The sequence below is a fragment of the Nyctereutes procyonoides genome, unplaced genomic scaffold, assembly GCF_905146905.1.
Source record: "Nyctereutes procyonoides isolate TBG_1078 unplaced genomic scaffold, NYPRO_anot_genome, whole genome shotgun sequence".
Lineage (NCBI taxonomy): Eukaryota > Metazoa > Chordata > Mammalia > Carnivora > Canidae > Nyctereutes > Nyctereutes procyonoides.
Window position 1 is genome coordinate 48,663,210 of NW_026575140.1, and position 26,397 is coordinate 48,689,606.

At 47.8% G+C, this 26,397-nt stretch overlaps 1 protein-coding gene across 4 annotated transcripts in view; it reads left to right on the forward strand.

Annotated features, from left to right (window-relative positions):
* Positions 1 to 368: 368 nt before the first annotated feature.
* EPN2 (epsin 2) overlaps positions 369 to 26,397 on the forward strand; it is an 85,058-nt gene continuing 59,029 nt past the window's right edge. For 2 of the 4 annotated variants that reach the window (XM_055305108.1, XM_055305105.1), the window contains exon 1: positions 369 to 527. The gene's annotated coding sequence lies outside the window, so the exon portion shown is untranslated. Of the gene's footprint in view, positions 528 to 4,947; positions 5,040 to 5,623; positions 5,719 to 26,397 lie in introns of those variants that run through there. The other 2 variants (XM_055305106.1, XM_055305107.1) reach the window with 2 other exon arrangements.

The following is a 26,397-nucleotide window of genomic DNA, read 5'->3' on the forward strand; positions in this document are numbered from 1 at the left end:
GCGAGGGTAAGAACGGGGTTTCAGCGCTGATGGAGGGCTCTGCGTGCGCGCCTGAGGCTGGCGAGATGGAGTGGAGTATGGGGTTCGGGGGGGGGGGGGGATTTGTCGGGGAACGGGGTGTCTGAGTGAAAGTTGCCGAGTGCGTGGGTTCGGGTATGAATTTGGTAGGGTTTGTGGGCGGTTGGAGGGTGGTCGTCAAGAGGCGTGTGTGGGGCTTGAGGGGACGCGGGGCTCTCTGAGTGGGGTCGTGGGTCTGTGGGGGGAGGTCGCGGGGGCGGGGCCTGGGAAGGGGCGGGGCCTCGGCGGGCTGGGGGCGGGGCCGGCGGGCGCGCGCACGCAGCCGGCGCGCCCCCTCCCGGCCGCCATGTTGGCTGGTGTGTGGGTGTCAAACGGAGCTAGACGCGGCGGCGGCGGCGGCGGCGGCGGCAGCGGCGGCTGCGGCGGCTCCGCGGGCTTCGGTCGCTCCCGCCTCCCCAGTGCCACCCGCGGCCGCAGCCGCGTACCCGGGCAGGCTCGGAGGAGCGGAGGTGAGCCGGGGCCCGCGAGCCTCGGGGGCGGGGGGGCGGGCGGGCGGGAGCGGGGCCCCAGGGCGCGGACCCTCCCCTCCCCGGGGCGCGGACGCCATCCCTGCGCGGCTGCCCTCCGGCCAACCTCCCAGAGCCTGCCCCGGCTGGGTCCCCAGCTCAGGTGGGACCCTTTCCTTTCCAGCCAGGCTCCGCCCCACGGGTTGGAGCATGGCCCCCTCCCCATCTGGATCCCGCTTTCAGCCTCAAGGGAGCCCCCCCTCCTCCCTAACCTCCCTGTCGGGGAACTCTCCCTCTTACATCCTCGGAGTCAGGGGCTCAGCTCCAGGAGCCTCTCCAGGCCCTCATCCTCCACCTTTCTGCGGGAACCACCCCGCCCCTCCTCCCCAGAGCACTTTCCTCCCCTGGTCGGGCCGGGCGCCCCCTGCCTCCGGAGCCGAGCCCGATCTCCCTCCCGGCCGCCCCCGTGCACAGCCCAGCCCCTGTTTCCTCCAGGAATCGGGGGAGGGGTCCTCGCTGTCCGGGATTGCGTCCGGTCGCCCCTCTCCTTCGGGCTGGAGCTGGGGGCCCCTTTCCCTCCCCGGGGACCAGGTTCTCCCTCCCCACCCCCGACCCCCACAGCACAGCGGGGACGGGGGCGGCAGAGCCTGGCTCCAGCTGCCTTTTGTTCCGCGTGGGATGCCAGAGACCCCGCCCGGCGGTCCCGTTCGGCTGATCCGGGTGGGTGAATGGGTGCGTGGGGGCCGGCCTCTTCAAGGAGACCCTTCCTCTCTCTGCGTGGGGCGGCTCCCCCAGAGCGGAGCGCGTTGGCAGAGGCTGGCCCTTCCTAGAGGAGTCCGTGCCAACAGGTTTTTGTTTGCGACCTGAAGTTGGCCCAGTGGCTTTGCGGGGAGGGGTTGGGGTGGGGAGTGGGGGCACCTTGCCCTCCCCAGAAACCCCTGCAGGGGCCTGTGAAAAGCCCATTCCTCCTCCCAGGGGCACGACAGCCTGGGGTCCCTTCACTGTTTTGTCCTGGGGACGCGTCTGAAATCTGTGCTTTAAGAGAGGACCGGGCTTGACCATCTTTGGGGTCCAGAGATGCAATGATTTGCCCAAGGTCATGCAGTGCTACTCTGTCACTGCCAGAACTAGAAGCTTGGTCTCCCGGGTGCTCTCTTCGCACATTTTAGAATTTTAAAAGCGATGTTCAGGATAACACCCCTTCCCCCCCTCTTATTTTTAACATTCACACAAGATAATGAGCAGGAAAAGATGTGAAGTATGAGTTCTTCTTTTCTGCCTCCCCCAAAAAAAGCCCTGTGAAAGGAGAGGTTGGAGCAGGAGGTTAAAACGATTGAAAAAGGTGAATTTTAATTACCCCTCTCCCAATTACGTAAGATAATGAAGATTTGGCAGAAAACATGTACATCTTGTAGCTCTAGATAGCAGATGATAGGTGCTGGCAAAATCATATACTGAATCCTGCACAACAGTGATTGAGTTTGCACTGATAATTAAGTTTTCATCTGTATTTAAATGAACATCAGAAGGGACTCTGGTTTTTTTTCTGACTTGTTCTTGTTCCAGTTGATTGTATTTGGGATAAGTGATGGTGTTGGGGAAGCTACCAAGATCTGAACTTTTATCTGTCTGTATTTTTACTTTTGTATTTTTAAAGCTTAGTAGTTTCTTTAGTTTTAACATTGGGTTGGTCATGTTACCACTGGACTTTTCTTTTGTAAGTATTGAATGAAATACTGGCTAGTAAAGAGTTGGGTAAAGTGCAAATTATTGTCAGACGTGATTCAGAATTGTATCCCACAAGACCCTGGAGCAGGAGCAAGTTTGGATTGTCCTGTGGGATATATTGATCTCTCAAGGAGGCTTTTTGCCTCCTTGAACCTCCAGTTTGACAGATGAGGAGTTTGGTGGAGAACTGTCTCCCAGCAAGGTGCGTTTTGTCAAACACGGTGGCACATGTTTGGAAATATAAAACTTTCAAGTGATGATACTTAGCATGGTATATGCAGCCTTGAAAATGACCCATCCCGGGGGTGCTTCAGTGGCTCCGTCAGGTTAAGTGTCTGCCTTCGGCTCAGGTCATGATCTCAGGGTCCTGGGCTCCCAGCGTCCTGGGCTTCGCTGCTCCTCAGGAAGCCTGCTTCTCCCTCTCCCTCTGCCTGCTTGTGCTCTCTGTCTCTGTCAAATAAATAAATAAAATCTTAAAAAGGAAAGAAAATAACCCATCCTATAAAAAAGCCCTTGGAAAAATACAGTTGATGCCTCTTAGGTAACTGGTCTTCCATGGTAAGGCGTGGCTTTCCTAAGTGTTGGGATTCTGATAAGAGTCCTACAAAAAGTAGATGAAGAGTTTTTAGGACTTTGATTTGTTTCAGTGGCTTGCCTCTTCCTGAACTTAAAAGAGTGGGCTTTTTTTTTTTTTAAATAAAGATTTCATTAGGTTGAGGGTAAACTTCCAGTCTTTGGTGGGCTAAAGTGCCAAGAAATTTTCATGCATGGAGCTCTCTTTTCATACTCTTGGGAAGTGCAGTAAAGCTTTTGGGCATTTGTTCTTCCTATTCCCCAGAACCTTCCTGTTGGATTGATGGGCCATGGATGACTGTGGTGGTTGTCACTTGATGGCAGGAGTACCTGGTGACCCCGAGCCTTGCAGAAATAAAAGGGCTTGCATTGGGGGAACTTGAGGTTGGGGAGAGAAGGAATTTTGTAGATCTACTTCCCAGCCCCCCCATTTGTCTGCCAGACTTTCGTGTGTTCCGTTTAAACAGACCTATTTTGTCAAGCCTTTGGCAGCCAATTTCAGCAGAGTCCCTCTCTAACTCTTCTCTCCAAGCCTTGCCACCCCCAAGCAATCTTTTAGAGTGCTTAATCACCTTGTCTCTGTATCTGAGGCTCTTGTGGCACAGTGACATCTTTGAGGCTAGTCTTTGTTTACTTCTCCAACACCCACCTCAGTCTCTGACATGGGGTCTGGGATGTGAATAAGCAGTCCTGGGGGCAGAGGAACAAACTTTTATTGATCTTCTACTACACGCTCCACTGTTACGTTTTGCTCTTGCAAAGACCACCACTGTTGGTCCAGCAGTCCTATGTCGTATGGGACGTCATGTTACATGACACATGGGTGTGTCATCAGCCACATGCATATTACCCTCTTTCTGCAGTTGGGGAAACTGAGGCCCAGGGGCTTAAGTCATGTACTCAAATCACTCAGCCAGTGAGTGATGGGGCTGGGATTCCAACAGGTCTGTTGGATTCCAAAATATTATTGTGCCTGCTGCTTCATTTGAGAAAGCGAGTCTCACAGAAATGGAGACTTGTTGAAAGCCCTACCACAAGTTGACATGGACTGAGTTCCATGGGGTGATGTAACTAAGATTGCCGAGGGTGGGAGAGAGCACATTTTGTTTTTGTCGGCTGCATTATGAAATGACTGTTTATGTGCATCTGCTGAGTTTTTGAAAATTGACAGACCTTCTGATAACTTTGTCAATGGAATTTTCTTTGGTCTGATTTAGCTTGTTTGAGGTGCCTAAAAATAGAAACTTAGAAAAACAAAAGAGTGAAATAAGTGTAGGGGCCCTTACGCAAGTACATGCATTCAGTGTAACCCATCTGTGGACTTTTTGATTAGATCTACTTTCCTGTCATGTGGTTAAGTTTTTTATGTCTTGAAATGCAAAGTTGTGACAGGGTCTTTATTATTATTATTTTTTAAAATGTAATTTCATTTTGTCTTCACATCAACATATTTCAGGAAAACAAAACAAAAACAAAAACAGGGGTTCCTGGGTAGCTCAGTCAGTTAAGGGGTCCTCTCCTTTTGATCTCAGCTTAGATCTTGATCTCAGGGTTGTGTTTGATCCCTGCCTTGGGCCCCCACACTGGGCCTGAAGCCTACTTAGGAAAAAAAAAAAAAAAGAACCAAAGGGAACAACAAACAAACCTATAACATGGGATTACCTCCCATCTGTGTGTGAGTGGAAAAATGGAGGCCCAAAGAGGATAAGTAATCTGTGAGGAACTGGCACAGCCAGAAGTCAAACCAAGGTCTGTGTGATTCCCAAACCTGCCTTCCTACTCCACCAGCTTCTGTATAAAGCCCCACAGTGTGAATTCATTTAAGTGAACTAATTTAAATTACAGGATAAACTTGCAATCTTTAAAATCACCACCAAGTCTATGTAGAAGATTATGAATTGTGAATGAGATTTCTTTTTCCTAACCTAGGATCTGTGAAAGCACTGTGGGTTGAAAGTCAAGAGTTTAATGAACCACTTGAACCGATAGACACCAGATTTAGGGTTAGATTAAAAAAAAAAAAAAGGGGCCTGCCTTCTTTGAACCAGATCTGCAACATTGTTAAAATGCTCTGTGTCCATGCATTGGATTCTTTCTGGTGACTCATTCCCAGCATCCCCAGGTACTGGAACCGGCTTTGTGCCTGGGCACAGAAGAGGTTTCCTGTCCCTGTCAAGGCTGTACTTTCAAGCAAGCGCTCTGGAGACAGAACAGGTAACTTAATTCTCTTCCTATTCAAAGCAATGCTAGGCAGTGGGTGCACAGAGGGCTGTAAATGAAGGGACTCTCCCTGCACCCCCTCATGGCAACCCCGCTGATAAATAGAGCAGGGAAAAGCTGGTCCGTCCTGAGGGATGGCTGACCATCTAGGCCTGATGCATGATGTGGATTTAAAAGCATCTATAATTAATCACTTCTGAGTGCAGGCTTCATCCTTCCTCTCACTCCCACCCCTCTTAAGCTAATGTCATCGTCGCATCCTGGTGGCTCAGTAGCTGAGGGCTCTAAATGGTCCAGACAATTTGGCTACAAAAGCCATGGGAGAAATAGCTTTGGAATCAGGTGCGAGTACAAATTGGTTTCCTGGCCGGGCGGATTTGAGCACTCTAATCACTGAGCTCTGTTTTCCTTCTCTGAAATGGGGCTAATAATAACCATCTTGCAGAATAGACTGGTGTTTCTCAGACTCCAAGCATGTGTTGGAATCACCAGAAGTCCTGTTAGACAAGACACATTGAGGAGCTCCACCCCAGAGTGTCTGTTTTGGTAGATCTGGGAGGAGGCCTGAGAGTGTGCAGCTTCAGCCAGGAGGTCTGAGAGTGTGCAGCTTCTGGGTGCTACTGCTGCTCCTTGCGCAGGAATCAGATTCGGGGACCCTGCCCCAGCGGAGTGAGTAAGTAGGGGGTGTCAGGTGTCAGCAGTACCTGACTGTGCTGGGACATGCAAAAACAGCAGTGCTTCTCTGCCTCTGAAATGCTCCCAAATTGCTCAGAAGATGATGGTATGACACTTGGGAAGGGAGTTTAGTTTGTCAGAGATGTTTTTGCTCTGTTCTTAAGTGATTAGAACTTGGACTGTTGTCACAGGCTTCATCACTATGTGAGTTAGGACGTTTTCCTTGATGAAGGGAATGTAAGACGTCAGTGCCCTTCGAAGAGGCAGTGCATCTAGGATTCTGTTTGACAAGCTGGTTCATCATTCCCACACATCAAACAAGGTGTTCACTGTCAAGGCTTTTCAGAAATGCAGCTGAGAAAGGGCAGGGCACCAGGCAGACTCCCACGGGGCCATTAGGGTTGGCCACTGGTGGTAATGGAAGTCAGTCCTCCTCCCTCCAATGGTTCAGATTGATTTAATATTCTTTGATGTTTAGAGTTTGTGGGGGGAAATGATTTTCCACTAATAGTAATTATTAGCTTGTCTATCAAAATTAAACTTTGTGTGTGTGAGCCCTGACAGTTTTTGAATGTCTTCTGTGTGCCAGGCCCTATGCCGCTCCTTTTACGTACAATATTTAATTTCATTATAATCCCACAAAGTCATTATTTCCCTATTTGCATATGCAAAACTAAGGCTCTGAGGGGTTCAGCAACCTGCCTCAGGCCATGTAGCCAGTAAGTACCCCAGCTGGCATTTGCTGCCACCTTTGTCAGATTCAAAACCGCGTTATTTCCACTACCTCACTCTGCAGCTGTGCCAGGTGCTCCCATTCATTGCCTTGCGTACCCTCAGAGGAACCCTGGGAGGTACGCATTTCACAGATGAACAGACCAGCTCAGAGGGGCTAGGCTTGTTCACAGGCACCCACCCAGTCCCATACCTATCTGGTTTGGGAACCTCATGAAGCTATTTCTGTGACAGTGCCTCACTTCCCAGTCCAGGGCCATGGAAGTACATTCAGAGACCTCAATCTGCCTGGTTGCGTACAACAGGGACCCGGGAAGACCCCAGCTGGCTGGGAGGAAGTCTGTGTGGGCTGGTAAGGGTTTTTGTGTTTGCAAAACTGTGTTAAAATAATTGCCCAAATTGCTCTGAGGAAAGGGCTCATTTCTTTGTAACTCTGTAATCCTGAGGCTCTGTGCATTGGCTCTGTAAACATGACACATGGGAATTAAGGACTATTAAAAAAAAATCTGGTTAATGCTGTTGTTAAAATGTGATCAAATTCATACAGAAGAACTTGATAGTCTTAAAAAGTTGTATAAATAAAAATATAAAGTGTCTCCTTCCTCAGCAGGCAATTAACATATGACTTACAGTAAATGGATGATTTTTCTGGTCTTAACAGTGTATGTGGAGGTTGGGGTGTGATCACTTTCCCAAGGTTTGAAAATTGCCTGCAGCTCCCAAGCCAAGGAATGGTAAACAGCTATGTGTCAGTACCTGCCCTGCACTCTTGGGAGGCCCTGGAGGTTTGGACTCAAATTTGTTGTTTTGTAAACTCTTTAAGGCTGTGGTGAATAAATCATGAGACTTAGAAGTTGGCTATTCGAAGTCTGCCCCCTTTCCTTCTCCTCCCTCCCCCCCAAAAAAAGTCATAGCTGGAGAGGAATCCTGACAGCCTGAAAAGTCACATTTTTACTTGAAAGCAGCCTCTCCATGAATGCCTGTTTGATATCTGTTGCTGTCCTGGAGTATGGTGACTGTACTTTGGGCCCAAAAAAGTTAGGAAATATATGACGGGAATAATTTTTATGCCACTTTATGAGAGGCAGTCCAGTTCATGTAGAAGTATGGGCATCAAATCAAGGACAATTTCATGATATTAGAGCAGAATATTTGAGGTCGATGTGGGCCTGGAAAATATGCAACATGTGGTCTCTAGTCAAAATGATGGGTGTAAATAAAATGCCACCGGTCAAGAAGACAAAATTAACATTTGTGAGACAATTAGAAGCTGATGGTTTGCTGAGCTGTGCTTTTGATTCTTTGTCAGGACGTCAAGAATGGAGGAAAATCTGAAAGAGTCAAAGATGTCAGGGAGAAGGTAGGATTTGAGGTGGACCTCAAAGGACAGGGAACAGTGTGATACAGGAGACAGATGGGAAGGCATTTCAGATTGAGGGAACAGCAGGGAGCAAAGCTTGGGGTGGGTTTGGGCAGGTGCCTGCATGTATGTAGGGGAGTGTGTACCCCACCTACACAGAAGCAGTTCTGCTCGGTGGATGCCTGCTGGGAACAGTGAGAACTAAGGTGGCAGGGTGGCCACTGGCTCTGAAGAGGGAGGCAGCGGCCTTGAGATTTGGTGTTGTTGGTAGTAGGGAGCTCAAGTGTTTGGGGAGAGGCTCTGTGGCAGGGCCTGACCAGGCTGGTTGATGAGACTGGATAGGTCACAGTTCCAGAGACAGCACAAGGGTATGGGTACATGTCAGTACAAAGGGAGGTCCTGGAGTCTGGTTCTGTTTGGGGAGGGGCAGGTGCCCTGGGGGCCTGGGTGCTGGCTGGAAAGTGTGGATGTGACAGCCTGAGAGCCTGCAGTTTTTATCCTTGGCTGCACCTGCAGGTCACATGGCCTGGAAAGCTTTTTAAAATGCCTATGTTAGGGCCCCACCCCAGACCATGGAGGGAGAGCCAGTAGGTTTTTTAGAAGTGCTCCAGATGATTTTCATGGTTTGTGTGGGCTGACAAGATGAACTGTGTGCTCAGGGGAACCTCTGGGAGTGTCAGGGAGTAGAAGGTGGGAGAAAATTGGAGCAAGAAGAGAGCCAGAAGCCTTTGCAGAAATGAGATGCAGGGCATTGGGCCCCGAGCTACTGTAGAGTAACTGAGGACCAGCTTGAAGAAAGATGGAAGGGGCGCCGATAAAGTGGCATCGTGCCAGGGAGAGATGACCACCTGGGCTGCTGGAGTTTGTCTTTGAGCTCCTTGGTCAGAGGGGCCTGGTTTAGCCAAAAGTGTAGACCAGGAGAGGGCAGGAGAAAAGATTGTGCCCCACCTGTTTGGTAACCCTCCTTCTGCCTGATTTTCAGCCAGGTCTATGGAGCAGGCACAGTGGGTTCTTATCTAGTCCTTAAAGCCTGTGAGCCAGAGTCCTCCTTCCCCCTCTAATCGTAAAGACTGCAGCAAACACTACTTATAAAACTTAAAACTGCATTTCTTCAAAGTAATTTTTTTTTTAAAGATTTTATTTATTTGACAGAGCACACAAGCAGAAGAAGCAGCAGGGAGAGGGAGAAGCAGGCTCCCCATTGATCAGGGAACCTGATGCAGGGCTGTATCGCAGGAGCCTGGGATCATGACCTGAGCTGAAGGCAGATGCTTGATACAAGCGACTGAGCCACCCAGGCACCCCCAAAGTAATTATATTAAAGATAGTTGTGACTTAGAGTACCTAATTGAGGTAAATTCACTTTATTAGTTGAAGATCAGAAAGGAGGTTTTACCCGGTGCGTTTAATGCATATCACAATATCATAATTTATGATATTTTCAGAAAAAAATTAGTATTAGTTTATAGTCCAATTCATTCAAACCTTAGTGTTTATTGAGCACACAGCTATTATGCCCTATAGTTTGTGAATGCATGAATGATGCAATGTAAGTTCCTGCCTTCAAGTAGCTCATGGTCTGCAGAGAGTGGCTCCTGACAGAGGGAAATGTGTGGCAGCCCTGGGAGGGAGAAGTTTAAAAAGTGGTATCAGATACTGAGAGTGAATCTGGGGGTCAGAGAAGACTTCAGAGGAGATGATAGGTAAGTAGAGTCTTAAAGGAAAAGTGGGAGTTCTAGGGGACACAGATGAGAGGCCTTCAGGCCAGAGAACAGGGTCAGGGTCAAGCTCCAGCTAAGCAAGGAGGGTGTGGAAGAGGGAGGGCTGGATATGCTGTAGAACAGGCGGAGTGCTTAGCTCACTCTGAGTTGGGATGTGGCTTTCACACAATCTTTTGGTGGTGAGTGGGCAGTGCTCTGGGTCCTTCACTTTGCTTCTGATCAGAGCAGCTCCGTTCTGCTCTGAACGTGGGAAACTAAAAAGAGCTCCTTTGAAAAGTGTTTCCTCTGCTGTTTGAAAAAAAAAAAAAAAAGTACCCAAAGTGATCTCATTGCTGGGGAGTCACTGTGAGCAAGAGAGTGCCCTGTAGGTGGCTGGGAGGGAGGGCCTGGAGGCTTCCCCAGGGAGCTAAAAAGCCCTCCCTTCTTTGCTTTTGCAGGAGTGGTGGCCCTGAGAAGGGTACTCACTACTTCTACCCTCTACTGTAGGCCAGTTTCTCAGATCCTAGGGCAAGGTCTGTGATGCTGTGGCTAACAGGTCCTTTGGGAGTGGAGCTACTTACACTCAAACAGCTTTTTTTTTTTTTTTTTTTTTGTTAAGTAAGCTTTACCCTTAAGTGGGGCTTGAACTCATGATCCCGAGAGCAAGAGTTGTATGCTCTACCCACTGAGTCAGCTAGATGGCCCAAGCAGCTGTTTTTCCAGAAATCCCTGGAGAACTTTCTGACTGGGTTGTGAAGGTAAGGGACCTAGTAAACCCTGGGATGCATATCAGAGTTTGTGTGCTAGCCTCTGTGTTGAGTAGCCAGGAGATGGCCCAACCCTCAGCACTCCATGGAGAAGACTAAAGTGGTCCACGGGCCCCATTCAGCCCACAGACATGTTTTGTTTGGGCTGTACTGTCCTTTTTTAAAAAATTAAAGTTGATTGCTGTATTAGTTTCCTGTGTCTGCTGTAACAAATTACCACAAATGCGGTGGCTTAAAATAACAGTCCTATAGGTTAGAATTCTAACACAGATCTCAGGGGGATAAAGTCATGGTATAGCAAGGACTGTATTCCTTCTCGGAGGCGTTAGGAGAAGATCTGTTTCCATGCCTTTTCCAGCTTCTGGAGGCTATCCATGTTCCTTGAATTGTGGCCCCTTTTGTCTTCAAAGCCAGTCATAGCTAGTCATGTCCTCATACTGGCTCACTCTGACTGACTTTTCTGCCTCCCAATTCCATTTTAAGGATTCTTGCCATTACGTTGGGCCCACTGGATAATCCAGGCACCTCTCCCTATTTTGAGGTCAGCTGGTCAGAAACCATGTTCCCATCTGCCACTTTAATTCCCCTTTGCCATGTAACTGGGATTAGGATGTGGACATCTTTGGAAGGCATTATTCTGTGTCCCACAGTTGCCAACATGAAAATCAGGAGATCTTACATAGCAATCCAGACTTGGAGCTTCATTGACAAATCAGAACACTTGGCAGCCAGGGGACTGCACTGTTGCCTGGCAACAGTGGGCCAGCGCCAACGTTGGCGCCATCTCTGGATGGGGTTTCATGTGCCAGTTCTCTACAGCCCTCACCCCTCCCGTGATGCCTCCTTGTTTCCCTTCCATTGCCCAGGCCCTGCTCTGGAGACCAGGGTCCTATATGGAGTTAGTTGCGGTAGCATCGGGTTCAGAGTGGTGGAGCTTGCCTGCCTTCCTGTTCCGTGCCCTCCTCCTTGCCCTTGTGCTTGCCGTCCCTGCTTTAGATGCTCATCTTGCACTCTCCTCTGCCTGGCACACACCCACACCTCCACTCCATGCCCCCCTCTCTCTGACCCAGGGCTCTATACTCCAGAGCATCTCTGATGCTATTTTAGGTGGTAATGTTTGTACCATAACTCCTTGTCTCCTGTCTTCTCTTTTTCTGGCACCTAACACCAGTACATTCTGGTGCCTTCCATTGGGTGTCTTGCATTGGCATTTGTGAGAAGCAAGTCTTGATAATGTACCTTTAGAGCACAAGTAAGGATCACACAACACACATTTAGCAGAGCATCCACTACTGGCCATGCACTTCCCTAGATACTGGGAATGCAACAGAGGGGAGGGAACGATACCTGCCTTGCCTCCCACCCCTCATCTAGTTCTCGAAGAGGAAGGAGGAAAAACAAGTGGGTAGGCTTGTAATTTTAACCTCCTGCTGCATTTAGGGAGAGCCTGGCAGCATTCTGCTTCCTTGAGTCTGGGAGGGAAGCTCTGTCTCCAGTGGTGGGGGTTCCATAGCTCTGTTAAAGGCATTTCAGTGAAAGATTTCCTTGTTTCCAGGCCCTAGCTGATAGCTGAATTTTGAGCAGGCATCTTGGAGGCCTAGATAATGTATTGGTTTGCAGTGTGAAGGACTAGGTCGGATGACTCCATGTGCTGCTGCCTGGCAGTCTGAACTGGGGCTCTGGTTCTTTTCTGGGGAGCCCTTTGTGTGGCCTTTTGTGGACAGGCCTGCCTGGTGACCCTAAACTGTGGGGCACAAGGTAGAGCCACCAGAAATTGACAGCTTAAGGGCATCTAGTTCTTTTACCTATGCAGAGTTGTTATCCAGAATATTAAAGATTCGGGAATTGCTTGAAAACAAAGCAAAACTTTTCATTATGGAGAATTTCAGTCATATAAATATGGAATAGTTCAGTGAACTCCCATCACTGAGCTTCAGCAGTTTTAATCTAGGAATCTCCCCCTCCTTCCTCTTCGATTATTTCAAAGCAAATTCCAGACTTACTTCATGGACAAGTGCTTCAATATGCATCACTAGCAGATATGGACTCTTTGGAAACTTGTTTTTAAGACAAGATTGATCAGCCATCCTAATTTTGGTTTCTGAATGCTCTGGGATTGAAACTGACTTTCTGCCCGTGTGGAATAATGATCATCTTTATATAAAATCTTAATGAGTTGAATTTTATTAGCACTTTTATTAGGGCAAAACAGATTTTTTAAAAAAATTAATTACCTGATTAATTATTTTGAGTGAGTGAGCCAACGGGCATGCACAGTGCAAGGGTAGTGGGCAGAGAGAGGGAGTGAGAGAATCCCAAGCCAGACTCAGTGTTGAGCATGGAGCGCAATGTGGGTTTGATCCCATGACCCTGAGAACATGACCTAAGCCAAAATCAAGGGTTGGATGCTTGACTGATTGAGCCACCCAGGCGCCCCAAAAGAATGAGAATTTTGCTATATTAATTTTTTATTATAAAATACATGTAATACAAAGTTTATTGTGGTAACCATTTCAAAGTATTAAGAATTCAGTGGCATTAAGTATATTTACACTGTTGCACAATCATCACCACAGCATAGTTGCACTTTCTTCATCACCCTAGAAGGCAGCCTTTGCCCATTAAGTAGTTGCTCCCTATTCCTCCTGCCCCCCCAGCCTCCCAAACGGACTGCTCTGCTCTCTGTCCTTGGGTTTTGCCTGTGCTGGGCATTTCATGTGCTTGGTATCATACGAATGTGACCCTCTGTGTCTGGCTTCTTTCACTTAGCATCATGTTTTCCCTGTTCAACCATGGGATCACATGTGTCATTCCTTTTTATGGCTAAATAACATTTCATTGTGTGGATAGACCAGAATTTGTAGATCTGTTCATCTGTTAATGGACATTTGGATTGTTTCCACCTTGGCGATTGTGAGATACCACTGTAACTTGTCAGCGCTTACTTTGAGATGTGGTGATGTGATATGCATGAATCAAAAAGAAAATGTCATAAATAAGGGGATAGAAGGTGGTTACTTCCTGACTCTGTTGATTTTTAACACATTTAAAAAGAACTTTTTACTGAAGCACATCATATGTAACAGAAAAGTACATTAGACATAAGGGACTCAAGGGCCTCTTCTGTTACTGTTTGGTTTTGGTGGCTGTGAGGCCTGGTTACCAGGCTGTAAAATGGGAGGACCTGCTCTTCTTAGACCTGAGAGATCACAGCTGTGGGTATGAGGGTGGGCAGTGGCCTTTCTCAGCATTGGCATTGAGGGCAATGCTTGACTTTGCCCCCTCCTGAGTTATGGGGACAGACTCAGAGCTCTCTGTTTTCATGAGTCACTTCCTTTATTTCTGTACCTCAGTAAATGGAGCCTGTGCCCTTGCATTGTCATGACAAGGTGCTGGAGTTCAGGGTGGCAGTTTAGGTACCTTGTTATCAGGAAAACGAAGTAGATCTGGTAACATGTTTTATATGAGACATTGATTCCTATGAGGCTTTTGTTTCTAGCAAGGAGTTAGTGGACAGCCCTGTGGGTCAGTCCGTTGCTGACTGGGGGTGGGGGGTACCCTTCGCAGGACCTGCCCTGTGGGGTGAGACGTGGCAGATGCTCTCATTGCATCATGCTGTGTGTCCTCTTTCAGAGTGTGGGAGGGAGGCATTCATCTCAGGTCCCAGGACAAGGAGAAATTCTGTGAATCTGCTTCATTTCTATCTCGCGGACAGTGTGAATCCTCTTTGCTTTGGCCATCAAGAAGCTCAGCTCATGCTAGCTCTGGGGTGGCCTGCACTTGGGGTTCTCACCTGCCCCCCCCCCCTTTCTCTATTGCCTGTATTTCTTTGTTTACTTGTTTTTCATTGTGATCTGGGTTTCTCTAAGCCAGTGATTCTCTGCTTGGCTCACTTGACTTTATCAGAATCACCCAGGGAGTTTCTTTTTTTTAAATGCCAATGGTGGGATCCCTGGATGGCTCAGCGGTTTGGTGCCTGCCTTTGGCCCAGGCGTAGTCCTGGAGTCCCAGGATCGAGTCCCACATTGGGCTCTCAGCATGGGGCCTGCTTCTCCCTATGCCTGGGTCTCTGCCTCCCTTTCTCTGTGTCTCTCATGCATAAATAAGTAAAATCTTTAAAAATAAAAATAAATAAAATGCCAATGCTTATGCCCCACCACCTTCTGTTTTAATTATTCTGGGAGGGGCTTGAGCCTGGGTATGTTTCCAAAGCTCCCCAGAGATTTCACATGTGTGGCTAGGGTTGGGAACCAGCTGCTTTAGGCCGTTTCATATTTGTTTAGCAAACAAGGCAAGGATAAATAGAAAGGGTGGAGTCTGGGAGGACAGCCTACCCCAAAGTATGGTGGTGTAAGCTCCTAGAAGCTGAGTAAAAAAGGATTTTGTAGCTTCCAATGGTTTTCCTGCCAGTGGAACCAGTGGGAAAGCTCTGAGGCACTCTTCTCTGTGGCCAGAACCACAGAAGTCTTAACTCCTGTACTAGGGTTGGGGAGGAGTGAGTGACTGGGATTTTGCTTTGCAGATCTCAGGCCTGCCGAGTGGGAGGATGGCTTCGTAACCAGGTCTTTGGGGCCGCTCTAGACCCATGCCCCATGCCTGGGACCTAGGTTATACCTAATTCTGATTGTGTTTCCATCTCCTTTACCAGAATAGACTGTCTGCAATGTAGTATTTCCAGGCTGATTTTCTTTTTTTGTCCTAAGTCTCGGAGAATGTTTAGGGTGACTGTTTTAATGGTCATCAAAGAAAATTTGGAAGTAGGAAGGACCAAACTCGAACTTGATTTCTAGCCTTGTCCCTGTAGTCACTGTTAGTAGTTTGGTTTTCCCCAAGTTGTTTGTTTGTTTAGTACCCCGGGGGTCTTTATGGTTTGTGTGGCCATCACCAGGATGGTGCAGAGCTGACCCTTGAATGGCCACAGTGGGAAGCACTTCCTGTGATATGTCCCCTCCTTTCTTGCTGGGGGTGGCAGGGTGTGCAGTCCCCAGAGGCTCTGGGAGGCCAGTAGGGAACTCTCTGCTGGATTTATAAGGCTTATTAACCAGTTAAATGTAGGTAAGGGAGGGGGAGGCAGTTGGTGCTGGTGCTGAGCTGGGGAAGTCTGGAGGGGGAAGCGGTCAGTGGGGAGGATGACTTCAGAGCTGGATGGTGGAACCAGACACCAGTAGCACTGCATGCACTTCAGAGACTTCCAGAGAGGGACAGACTCGCCCCTTGGACAAAGTCACTTCATGGTCTCTGGGCCACAGTTTCCCCATCTGTGATATAAATGAGAGGGTAGGACTAAGTGATTCCTAAGACCTCCTTGACTCCCAGATGCTGTCTTCCATCCTTAGATAAGAGCAACAGTCAGGCTGGCAGGTATTTTGTTCTCTGAATGTATCTTTCCCCTTTGGTGACGCTGAACTGATAATGAGATGGTGATGTGAGTGTTGGCCTGTTCTTTCCACACAATTGATTGCCTCTCTTTTCAGAAGTCCCCAGAAGAGGAAACAGGCCAATTCCTTAGGAAATGTGTTTGTCTGAGGCTCACCAGCTCCCTCTGATCCAACTCAGAGAGCTGGTCTAGGTCGTGGGTCAACTGACTCACTTCAGGGAGACCCATGACATGTCGATGTCGGGTCATTTCCTCCTGGGGCCCTTGGCCTTGGCACCACATGGGGACAGGCAAAGGGGGTTATTTGTGAGTCCCTGTGAACAGATCTCCCAAGTTGGTGGAAGGTCCTTGACGCACCCCTGGCTGGTTACTGAGCCAACTCTAGTGAATAGATGTCAGCTTCCCCTCAAGACTGCATATCCCTGGAGGAGAGCAGGCTCCGCTGCATGTCACGTCCAGCCCAGGGCCTGGTGGTGGTGGTGGATGGCTTAGTACAGACTTGTCACTTTGAGGTTTGCATTTGTGTGCTACATCACACTACCAACTGGTGGGTACGTAAGAAATCTTTTTGATAGAAATTTAAAAGCTATTACAGAGGGTTTTGGCTTTTTTTTTTTTTCAATTTGGAAGGAGGAAATCCATTTAAACCTTGGAAAAAGGAAACATACTGTGTGTTTTAAGAGAAAAAAACTCATTCTGTAACCTACTGGCTTCTGAATTGAGCTCTCAGAAATGAGACTTCTAAAAACACTGCCCTGTGAGGCTCATGGAAATATAATTTAAATTGGTCAGCCTAAGGTTGCTCTCCTTCCAGTAGGCGGTGTGAAAATACCGGCTTTGCTGCTGTTTTGTTGAAGACCAGAGAGTGCACTACTCTCGTTGATTTGGCATCTTTTGAGCGCTGAGTCACTTCAGAGGGAAATTTCCAGACAAATGAATATCATCCCTCTGAGGGCCAAAGCCTGTCCCTTGCTTGCAGCTTTGGTTTTCCTCTTTCTGCTTTCCCTGTTAGTGGACAGAGCTGGCTGGGCCGCAGGTGGGGAGGAGGGTTGGGAGGAGGGCCATGCTCTAGGTGAAAGGCCCAGGCTGCCTGTGGGAGAGCTTGTGTTCTCTGATGGGTCCTGAGGTCCAGACTCCCCTCACCCTGGAGGGCCTGCAGAAGAAGTCTACTTTCCTTATCTCTGTCAACCCGGGCACATCCCCATTTGGCCCGCATGCTGTTTTCTAGCCTCACCTCTTACTGCTCTCTTCTCTCCACTTGCCAAGCTGTGTGCAGAGCCATTCATTTTGGTTGGAATGTGCTCTGCCTGCCACTTGCCCACCTTGACCACCCCCTTGACCACTCCGGGCCATGCTTGGCCTGTACCCTTTGGGCTTCTATTGTAGGGTATCTGCTCTCTGTGTTTCCCTGCTCCCTAAGGGCTGTTGTGTGAGCTCTTTGCAGATGGGGGTGGAGTCTGATGGATCTGCATCCTCCAGTGCTCTGCTGCTGCCGGGCTGGTATCAGGTGCTAAGGACACACTTGCTGCACGAGTGGGGGCTCACAGCTTCTTCTTCTTTTTTTTTTTTTTTTTAAAGATTTTATTCATTTATTCATGAGACACACACATACACACACACAGAGGGCGGGGGTCAGAGACACAGGCAGAGGGAGAAACGAGCTCCATGCAAGGACCCTGACGTGGGACTTGATCCTGGGACTCCAGGACCACGCCTGGGCTGAAGGCAGGCACCAAACCGCTGAGCCATCCAGGGATCCCCGGGTTCATAACTTCTTGTTCTTCACTCCCTTCGCCTTGCCTCTAGTGATCTAAGAGAGGCCTGCTCGGGTTTGGGGGTAAATGGATCGGTACATGGATCTGTGGGCCGTGCAGGGGAAAGTGCAGTTTGGAAAGGGGGATGGACAGCTGCAAAAGACCACCAAGGGTTGGGGCCAGGGCTTTCACAGTCTTCCAGGTGTGAGGAGCCTGCTAGAGATCAATGCAGGGCTATTTGCTGGTGCCTCTCCTGCCGCTTTCCAACTGTGGTGGGGCAGGCAGGGGCCTGAGGGTGGGGCTCTAACAGATTGACAGGCCAAAGGACAGAGGACCTGGTTGACACAGCCCTGTGCTGCTCTTGGCACCAGCATCTGGGACCTGGTGTCCAAGGGCTTTGATTTGTTTTTGTTTTTTTAGTGAAGAAAGGGCTTCCTTTTTTTTTTAAAGATTTTATTTATTTATTCATAGACACAGAGAGAGAGAGGCAGAGACACAGGGAGAGGGAGAAGCAGGCTCCATGCAGGGAGCCCTATGTGGGACTTGATCCCAGGTCTCCAGGATCACACCCCAGGCTGCAGGCGGTGCCAAACTGCTGCGCCACCAGGGATGCCCCCCCCCCCTTTTTTTGGAATAAGCAACACATTGATACAGGCCTGAAATGAAGAGATATTTAAAGTCTACTTTGAGATATAGTAGTTTGGATATCTACCTTCTGGTCTTTCTGTATACAAATAAACACATTTATACCCTTATTTCTCTTTTTTGTTGTTGTTGGAGAAAAGAACACACTGCACATATCCTACACCTTGCTCGTTTACCTACCACTGTTGCCCCGAGACTTTTCTGTGTCAGGGCTTGGAGAATTGTCATTCTCTTTCAGCCATGTAGTATTGTGAAGTTACTCCTTTCTTTGGAGGAACAAAAGTTGTGTCTCTTGTTTTGTTTTGACTTCCATCCCCTATCCAAAGGCATTCGGGTTTCCAGCAGAATGTGCCTGCATCCAGTAGTCTTACCCATGTGTCCTTTCCCACACGTGCAGATGGACTTAAGGGTCACATCCCCCGGGGACACTGCCGGGTCAGAGGTAAACACATTTGTGACTTTGATAGATTTTGCCAAATTGCCCTCTTCGGGGCTTGTTGTACTTTGTACTTCCATCAGCAAGTATGAGCACCTGTTTCCCCACAGCTTCACCAAGGGAAGGTGGAGTCAGATGTTTGGATTTTTGCCAACCTGACAGGTGTAAAAAAGTATCTCAATGTAGTTGTTTTTGTTTTGTTTTACTGGCTGCTTGGAGTTTATTTTCCACTTGGTGCCAGGCACACAGTTACAAGGTGTCAGGAAGGCTCATGTGTGGCTTGGGTAGTAAAGAGTGGGGTTCTCTCAACTTCCTTTTTGGTGTTGTGCTATTTTGATATAAAAGAACCCAACTGCTTCAGCCTGCCTAGTCCTCAGTGTAGTTTTAATTTACATTTTTCTGAAGTGTGAGCCAATCATGTCATATGTTTAAGGACCATTTATATTTTTGTGTGGACAGTTTTTTTCCCGTTTTTTTTTTCCTTGGGTTATTGGTTGTTTCTCAATTTCTGTGAGCTCTTTATATTTTTGGAAGATTACTTCGTTGCATTACGAGTTGGAAAAATTTCTCAGGCCAGGAATTATATCTATCTGGCCAGATTCTTTAAGTACTTCCCTCCCACCCCCATCTCCTATGTTTAAAGATTCAGACTGTGGCCTTGGGACAGAGTCTGATCTCTATTGGGATGAACTACAACCTTGGCTTCCTTCCAGGATTTTAAGTGAATTGACCACAGACATGCTTTCAACATGAACATACAATAGTGCGGATGCTTTTTGAGTCTATATGGGGATGGGCCACGTGATGCTGTGAAAACAACCAGCCCCTCACGTTTCTGTGGCCTGACACAGCAAACTTTATTTCTCGTCATGCTACATGTCCAGTGTGTGTGGTCATGGTAGTTATTCATGGGTCCTGGCTGATGGAGGCACCTTGTTTGGGTTTTTTTGGTTGTTGTTAATGGCTTTATTGATACATAATTTATACACCATGCAATAAAGTTCACTCGTTTGAAATATATTGCTCAGTAGTTTTTAGTATATTCAGAGTTATGCAACTGTCAGCATACTCTTATTTTACAACATTTCATCACTCTTCAAACACCTCATACCCATTAAGCAGTCACCCCCCACCCCCCCACTGCCCCCATCAGCCTCTGGCAACTGTCAGTCTACTTTCTGTATCTGTGGGTTTGCCTGTTATGGACATTTCCTATAAATGGAATTATGCAGTATGCAGCCTTTTGTGGCTGGCTCCTTTCATTCAGTGTATTTTCAAAGTTCGTCGTGTTGTAGCACGGATCTGTGCTCCATTCCTTTTTAAGGCTGAGTAATATTCCATTTTATGGCTATACCACATTTTGTTTACCCGTTCATGTGTTGATGGACAAAGCTGTTTCCACTTTTTGGCTGTTAGAAGCAATGCTGCTATGAACATCAGTGCACAGGTCTGTGCATGGACATGTTCTCTGTTTGGGTAAATAGGAGGCTCCATCTTGGCCTCAGGCCTCCACTGTTACCACCACCTTGGGAAGGGAGTTTGGAGAATCACACACTGGCTTTCAAACTGTTTGACAGAAAAATGCCACCTGTTACTTCTAGCACATTTTATGGCCCCTGCCATGACTGATTTTGGGGTGGGGAAATGCAGAAGGACTTGAACTGGAAATACTTGGCCAGTAGAACTCATTACTACGGAGAAGAGCAGTGGGTATTCGTGGGACCCAGGACAGCGGTTCTGTGTGGATAGGTCAGGCCAGGAAGTGTTCATTAGGTAGGAGCTCTGGGGTAGAAATTACCTGGAATGAGGGACGCCTGGATGGCTCAGTGGTTGAGTGTCTGCCTTTGGCTCAGGTCATGATCCCTGGGGTCCTGGGATCGAGTCCCATGTCAGGCTCCCTACAGGGAGCCTACTTCTCCCTCTGCCTGTGTCTCTGCCTCTCTCTGTGTCTCTCATGAATAAATAAATAAAATCTTAAAAAAAAAAGAAAAGAAATTACCCGAATGAAATGGGTTGGCCTTGAAAGCTGGTTGGTGAGAAGGCCTCAGATGGTCCCAGGAGCAGCTTAGGAGTGAGCACCTGGTGATGGTGTGATAGTATGAGAGGAGAGAGAGAGCCTCACCGGAGTAACAAATCAGCCCTGGTTTAGGGCTGGGCTCATCTGAGTTTTTACAGGAAGTGGTGTGGCTTCATGGAGGGGATGCAGACCTCACCCCAGCTCATGCTCGATGTCACTCACCCTCTCATTTCTCACCTGTAAAATGCCTCCCCTGCAGAATTCTGGGACCTAGGAGGCACTGAGTAAGTTGAGTTGCAGCTGAGCCTGCTGTCACCCAGTGGCTATCCCCTGGCCACCCCCAGGCCGTCCCCAGGCCTCTGGTTCACGGTTTCCTTGTGAGGCATAAATGTGCAGAAGGACTGCCCTGTTCTCATGGGCTGGTTATCCCCAGGGTGGCCGAAGGAGGAGGAGGTTGGTATTGACGTGGCCAGTGAATACTCCAAGGCAAGTAAACAGTTCTTCCTCAGCCTCTGGCGCAACAAATTTCTCAACTGGGGTGTTTTCTGGGCCCAGGAGAAACTGGGCAGATTTGTGTCCACCCTCAGCCCTCCATGCTGGAAACACTCCCTTTTTATTATTTTTCTAAACAAAGTAGGACAATGGCAATGTAAACATTGTTTGAACAAAAACGTTTGGCTAATGGAGATAAAACCAAAAGGAAAATAGCAACTCTAATTTCTTTTTGGCTTGTGTGTTTTGACATTTGGTAGCATACTTTAATCATTAAGAATTTTTAAAAAAATGACATGGTTTGCAGATTGCTGTTTGTTTTTGCCTGTTCAATTTAGTGTGAAATTGACTCCCAAATCCTCCCCCACCCCATGCCCCCGTCTGCCTGGTCCTGTTTTACTCTTCTTCTGGGTTGGGGGGTATGGTGGCAAGGGGCCACGGGCCTGCTAAGCATGTGGGCAAGCATGGAAACTACCAGAAGGAAAAGCTTTCACCTCCATTCTCACAGCCTGTTCCTGTCCACTGTCTTGTGGTGTCTCGAGGGCTGCCATTCCTATTTCCAGAGAAAATGGACATTCTGTGAGGTGACCGAAAAGTGGTGGGGAGAGCAGCCATCTTTCCACTCTGCCAAGCCATTATTTCTAAACCACAGTATTGACAGGTCGTGTTTTATATTCTGTATGAGTATCTGGTGGCTTGGTTGGGGTATGGAGAGGAACACAGAGGTGGGGGGGGGCAGTGTGTGAGCAGGTGGGGCTGGACTCGGGGCCCGTGGAGTCATTCATCCCTGTGGCAGATGTGTACCAGGCGCTGTGCCAGGCCCTGTGAGGCAGGCAGCAGTGTGGAGACAGTCGAGGCCTCTGTCCCCCGAGAGCTACAGTCCAGAGGTCGTGGGAGGAAAGAGAGAGAAGTGGAGGGAGAGCCGGAAGCCCAGGCGGGCAGCAGGTGGCAGATCCTCCAGCAGAGGATCCCTGGTGGGAAGCGGAATTGAGGGTGATGGATTCAGTTTTGTTCTGAGATGAGGGTGGGGGGTTGGGGGGGTGGTAGCCTGCCACAGTGGTACAGGCTGTGATGCAGCAGGTCTGAGACATTCCGTGTTGCCTCCCCTTGAGGGTGTCTAGGCCACTCATTGGTGTCATTAGGAGAAAGCACTGCCCTCCCAGGCACCCACTGCTACTCACAGGACCCAGAAGCATGCTCCTTGCCACAGCCTCTGGTCTCTTCTCTGTGCTTGCTGATTAGCATCACCCTCTCCTGTACTGAGGGATTCTCCCGGGTCTCTCATCCCCTCCTGGCACTTGTTGGGCTTCACCCAGTGGCTGCTAGCTTCCTGGGTTGCATCCCTGTCCCTGTTCTCCCCGGTCCTCTCACCTGCCCCTCCCAGGGGAACATGCAGACCTCAGTATCCCTCCCCAGCCTTAGGTGCCAGCTGCCACTGTGCCTTCCTCATGCTTTGTTCCTATTTGGCCAGCACCTCTAGGTGCTTCTTTCATTCTCTTGAAACTTGTATACCCTTCCCACCTTTGTGTTCTATTAAGGCTGCCTCTGTCCTCCTGGCAAAATCATCCCGTCTCTCGCACCCCAGACTGACGTTTGGCTGTCAGGCGTTGATTCTCCTGCTTTGTGTTTATGTCTGAGCTCTCCTGCCCTTTCGTTCTGCTGCCACACCCACATTCAGGCCCCAGTTCCCCTCATTGCCTCCCTTGTGGGTTCTAAGTGGTCTTCCTGTCTATATCATCCTCCCATGTCCCCACCCTGGCCCTCTCACCCTGTGTGGCTTGATCAGGATTCCAGAAATACTCTACTGACAGCGTCATTCCTCTGCTCCCAAACAAAACAAAAGCCAACTTCCGTAGCTCTGCTCTAGCAGTATTTCCTAAAATAATTTTAAGTGGTACACAGTTGAATGTTACTCATTTTAAAAGTTATCTTAAAAATGTCGTAGTACTATGGCAGTTGAAAAAGTTCAATATTGAGTTACCATGCGAACCAGCAATTCCACTCTTCAGTGTATGCCCAGGAGAGTTAAAAACATGTCTGTGCAAACACTTGGATGCAAATGTTCATAGCAGCACTATTCGTAATAGCCAAAGACAGGGAAAACAACCCAGATATCCTCCAACAAAGCAGGTAAATAAAATGTATATCCACACAGTGGAAAATTATTCAGCCACAAAAAGGAATGAATTACTGATAATGTAATGCAACATGGATGAACCTTTCATACATGTTAGGCAAAAGAAAAAGTTATAAAAGGCCAAAGGTTGGATGAATTCCATTCATATGAAATGTCTGGAATAGGCAAATCCATAGAGAAAGAACTTAGACAGAGGTCAGGGGGAGGGGGAATGGGTAGTGATTGATAACGTGTATACAGTTCCTTCTTGGGGTGATAACCATATTCTGGAATTAGCAGTGATGGCAGTTCATCCCTGTGAATATGCTAAATTGTAAGTGTGAACTGTACACTTGAGGATGGTGAATCTTGTGCTCTATGAATTATATCTCAAAAACAAAATGAACAAAACAGTCCCCCCTTCCAAAATGCCATAGCAGTGATACCAGTGATACCTCTTATATGTTATTACTTAAAGTGGGTATTTGAGTTTAAAAGTAAGTAGATTTACAGAAAAATGGTAAATGGACAATAGTGCCATATATAGTGAGAATTAAATGACACAGTGCTCTGTGTTAGCCACAGAGCTGTTGTTGTTGTTATTATTATTGGGAGGATATGGCAGAATCTTGAAAGTGAATAACCACAGTTGGCCGGTCCAAATTTTACAGTGTGCTGAATGAGTTCCTGCAGCCTCAGCCAGCCAGCCAGCTCCCTGTGTACTCTGCACTCCGATACACCTTGCTGTCTCTGCCTGAATGGCCTTCACCCCTCATACACTTGCTCGTGTCTCATTCTTCAGCAGCATTGATGCAGATGCACTTGACATATCCCACAGCGTGTCCTGATCTTGTTTGTAAACCCATCTGTTATACCCCCTGCCTGGCCCAGAAATCATGTCTTGTGCCCTCCTAACAACCACCCCCCACCCCCAGGCCTGTTGGCATTGTTCTTTATAGACTGAGTTTGAAGAATACTTGTTGAACCTGGTATCAACTAAACCATTTATATGTCTGCTCTCTAATGATAAAATGATGTTCTAAATGAAGGAAGCAAAGATATTTTTAAAATACACAGAGAACTTTGCACACCCTGTAAATGAGCTGAGCAGTTCTACTATTAGAAACATACTCTGGAAGAACTCTGCACGTGTGTCCCAGGAGACACCCTGCACAGACCAGACTTCAGATATATTCATGATGACAAAAATTTGGAAATAGTTTAGATGTCCCTTGGCAGGAGAGTGAGTGGGTAAATTGTTAAATACGAAAATGTAATGGATGGACCACAACTTGCCATATGGAGCAATGTGGATGAGTCTGAGAAACACAGTATTGGGGCACCAGGGTGGCTCAGTGGTTGAGCATCTGCCTTTGGCTTAGGTCATGATCCCAGGGTCTTGGGATCAAGTCCTACAGCAGGCTCCCCTTAGGGAGCAGGGAGCCTGCTTCTTCCTCTGCTATGTCTCTGCCTCTCTTTCTCTGTGTCTCTCATGAATAAATAAATTAAATCTTAAAAAAGTAAAACAAACCCTACATAGTGTTGAATGACAAAAGCAAGTTGTGGAAGGCCGTATATTATTTGGTTTTTAAGCACTTGTGGTAAAATTATCATCTTTTTTTTTTAAAAGCAAGGTACTGAAGAACCCAGTTGGCCTGGGGTAGAGGAAGTAGGGAGGGGAAGGACCCCTCTGGGTGGGCATTGTGGTCATGCTCTAGGCCTTGAGGAGAATGTGGGGGTCACCGGGGCTCCTTTTGTTTGTGCCTCACATGTGGTTTGCACTTAATTCTTTTATATGCATCCAATAGTACATAATAAAAAATTAAGCAAACAGAGGAACAGCTAGAAGACATTAGGGCTGGCTCATGCCTTTTCTGGGGCAGCCTCTGACATTTAAGAGTTAGAAGGAACATTTCCTCCTAATATATCCAGTCAGTATTGCAGAGTAAATAAAACACTGGGAATGTCTCCAGCAGAGCAGGAAGGAGGGAAATAATATTTTTATTCTGTACCAAAAAAGGAAGTTTACCTTTCAGCATTGAGACCCGGTCTTTTCTGAGTGGTGTTTCAGATGACGACAGCAATTTCAAAGGAATAATGCACACTTCTTAGGTTAAGTTGATGTAACTGATTTAGTAGGAGACATGGTTAGAGCCAGAGAAACATCATTTCTTAAGGATGTGGGTTCTGAAGAATACAGTTTTAAATTTGAATTTTATTTATTTATTTGTTTATTTATTTAGTAGGCTGCAACATAGGGCTCAAACTCATGACCCCGAGATCAAGATCTGAGCTGAGATCAGGAGTCACACTCAATTGACTGAGTCACCCAGGCACCCCTAAAACACTTTAAAAAAATATTTTAAAAAAACATATGTATTTGTTTTTAAAAGTTTTATTTATGTATTTGAGAGAAAGAAAATTAACAGGTGGAGGAGCAGAGGGAGAAGCAAGACTCCCCACTGAGCAGGGAGCCCAGATTCAGGGCTCCATCCCAGGATTCCAGGACCATGACCTGAGCTGAAGGCAGCCACTTAACTGAGCCACCCAAGCACCCCTAAAACACAATTTAAAAAATAGTTTTGGAGTCTCTCTTGTATTCCAGACTTCTGCCCTGACAAATTTCATTGTATCACCAGCTTGTTAGAACTTATACATTTCCAGGGGAAGCTTTCTTTAAGAGCATTAAGACCCCTTTCCTTGGTTGGCCACACTGATAGGAGCTGGGAACGCCAGGGCCTGATCCTGGTACAGCATTGAACTGCTCTGGGCCTTGACGTCTGCTCAGGTGAGTCCTGAAGCCCTTCCAGCTCTAGCATCTTTGCCGCTGCTCACTTGGCTTGGTGAGCTGGCTGGGGAGAGGACCTCTGGGTGAACAGGGGTGTCTTTGGCCTTTTAAACATGCAGACAAAAGGCACCTTCCTAGACTTGCAGATTCAGCAGGGACAAATTCATTGCTCTCATGACTTTGGTCACTGAATTGGTCTGAAGCCAGAAGGAATAGAATCACAGACTGGAACCAGAAGCCAGAGGTCTGGGATCAGATCCTGGTCCTAACCCCTGCTGGCAGTGCAGCTTGGGCCACTTTCTCAGCCTCCCAGAGCCTCAGTTTCCTTCTCTGTAAAATGAGGATAATAATAATTGCTCCCTCTAGGACCCTTAGGAAGATTTGATGAGAAGATACGTGTGTTCTTAGATCATGCACAGCATACAGTCAGACCTCAGTATTTGCTAGCTTCTCTTAAGGAACCTCTTCTCTTTTCTGTTGCTATTCTGTGGCT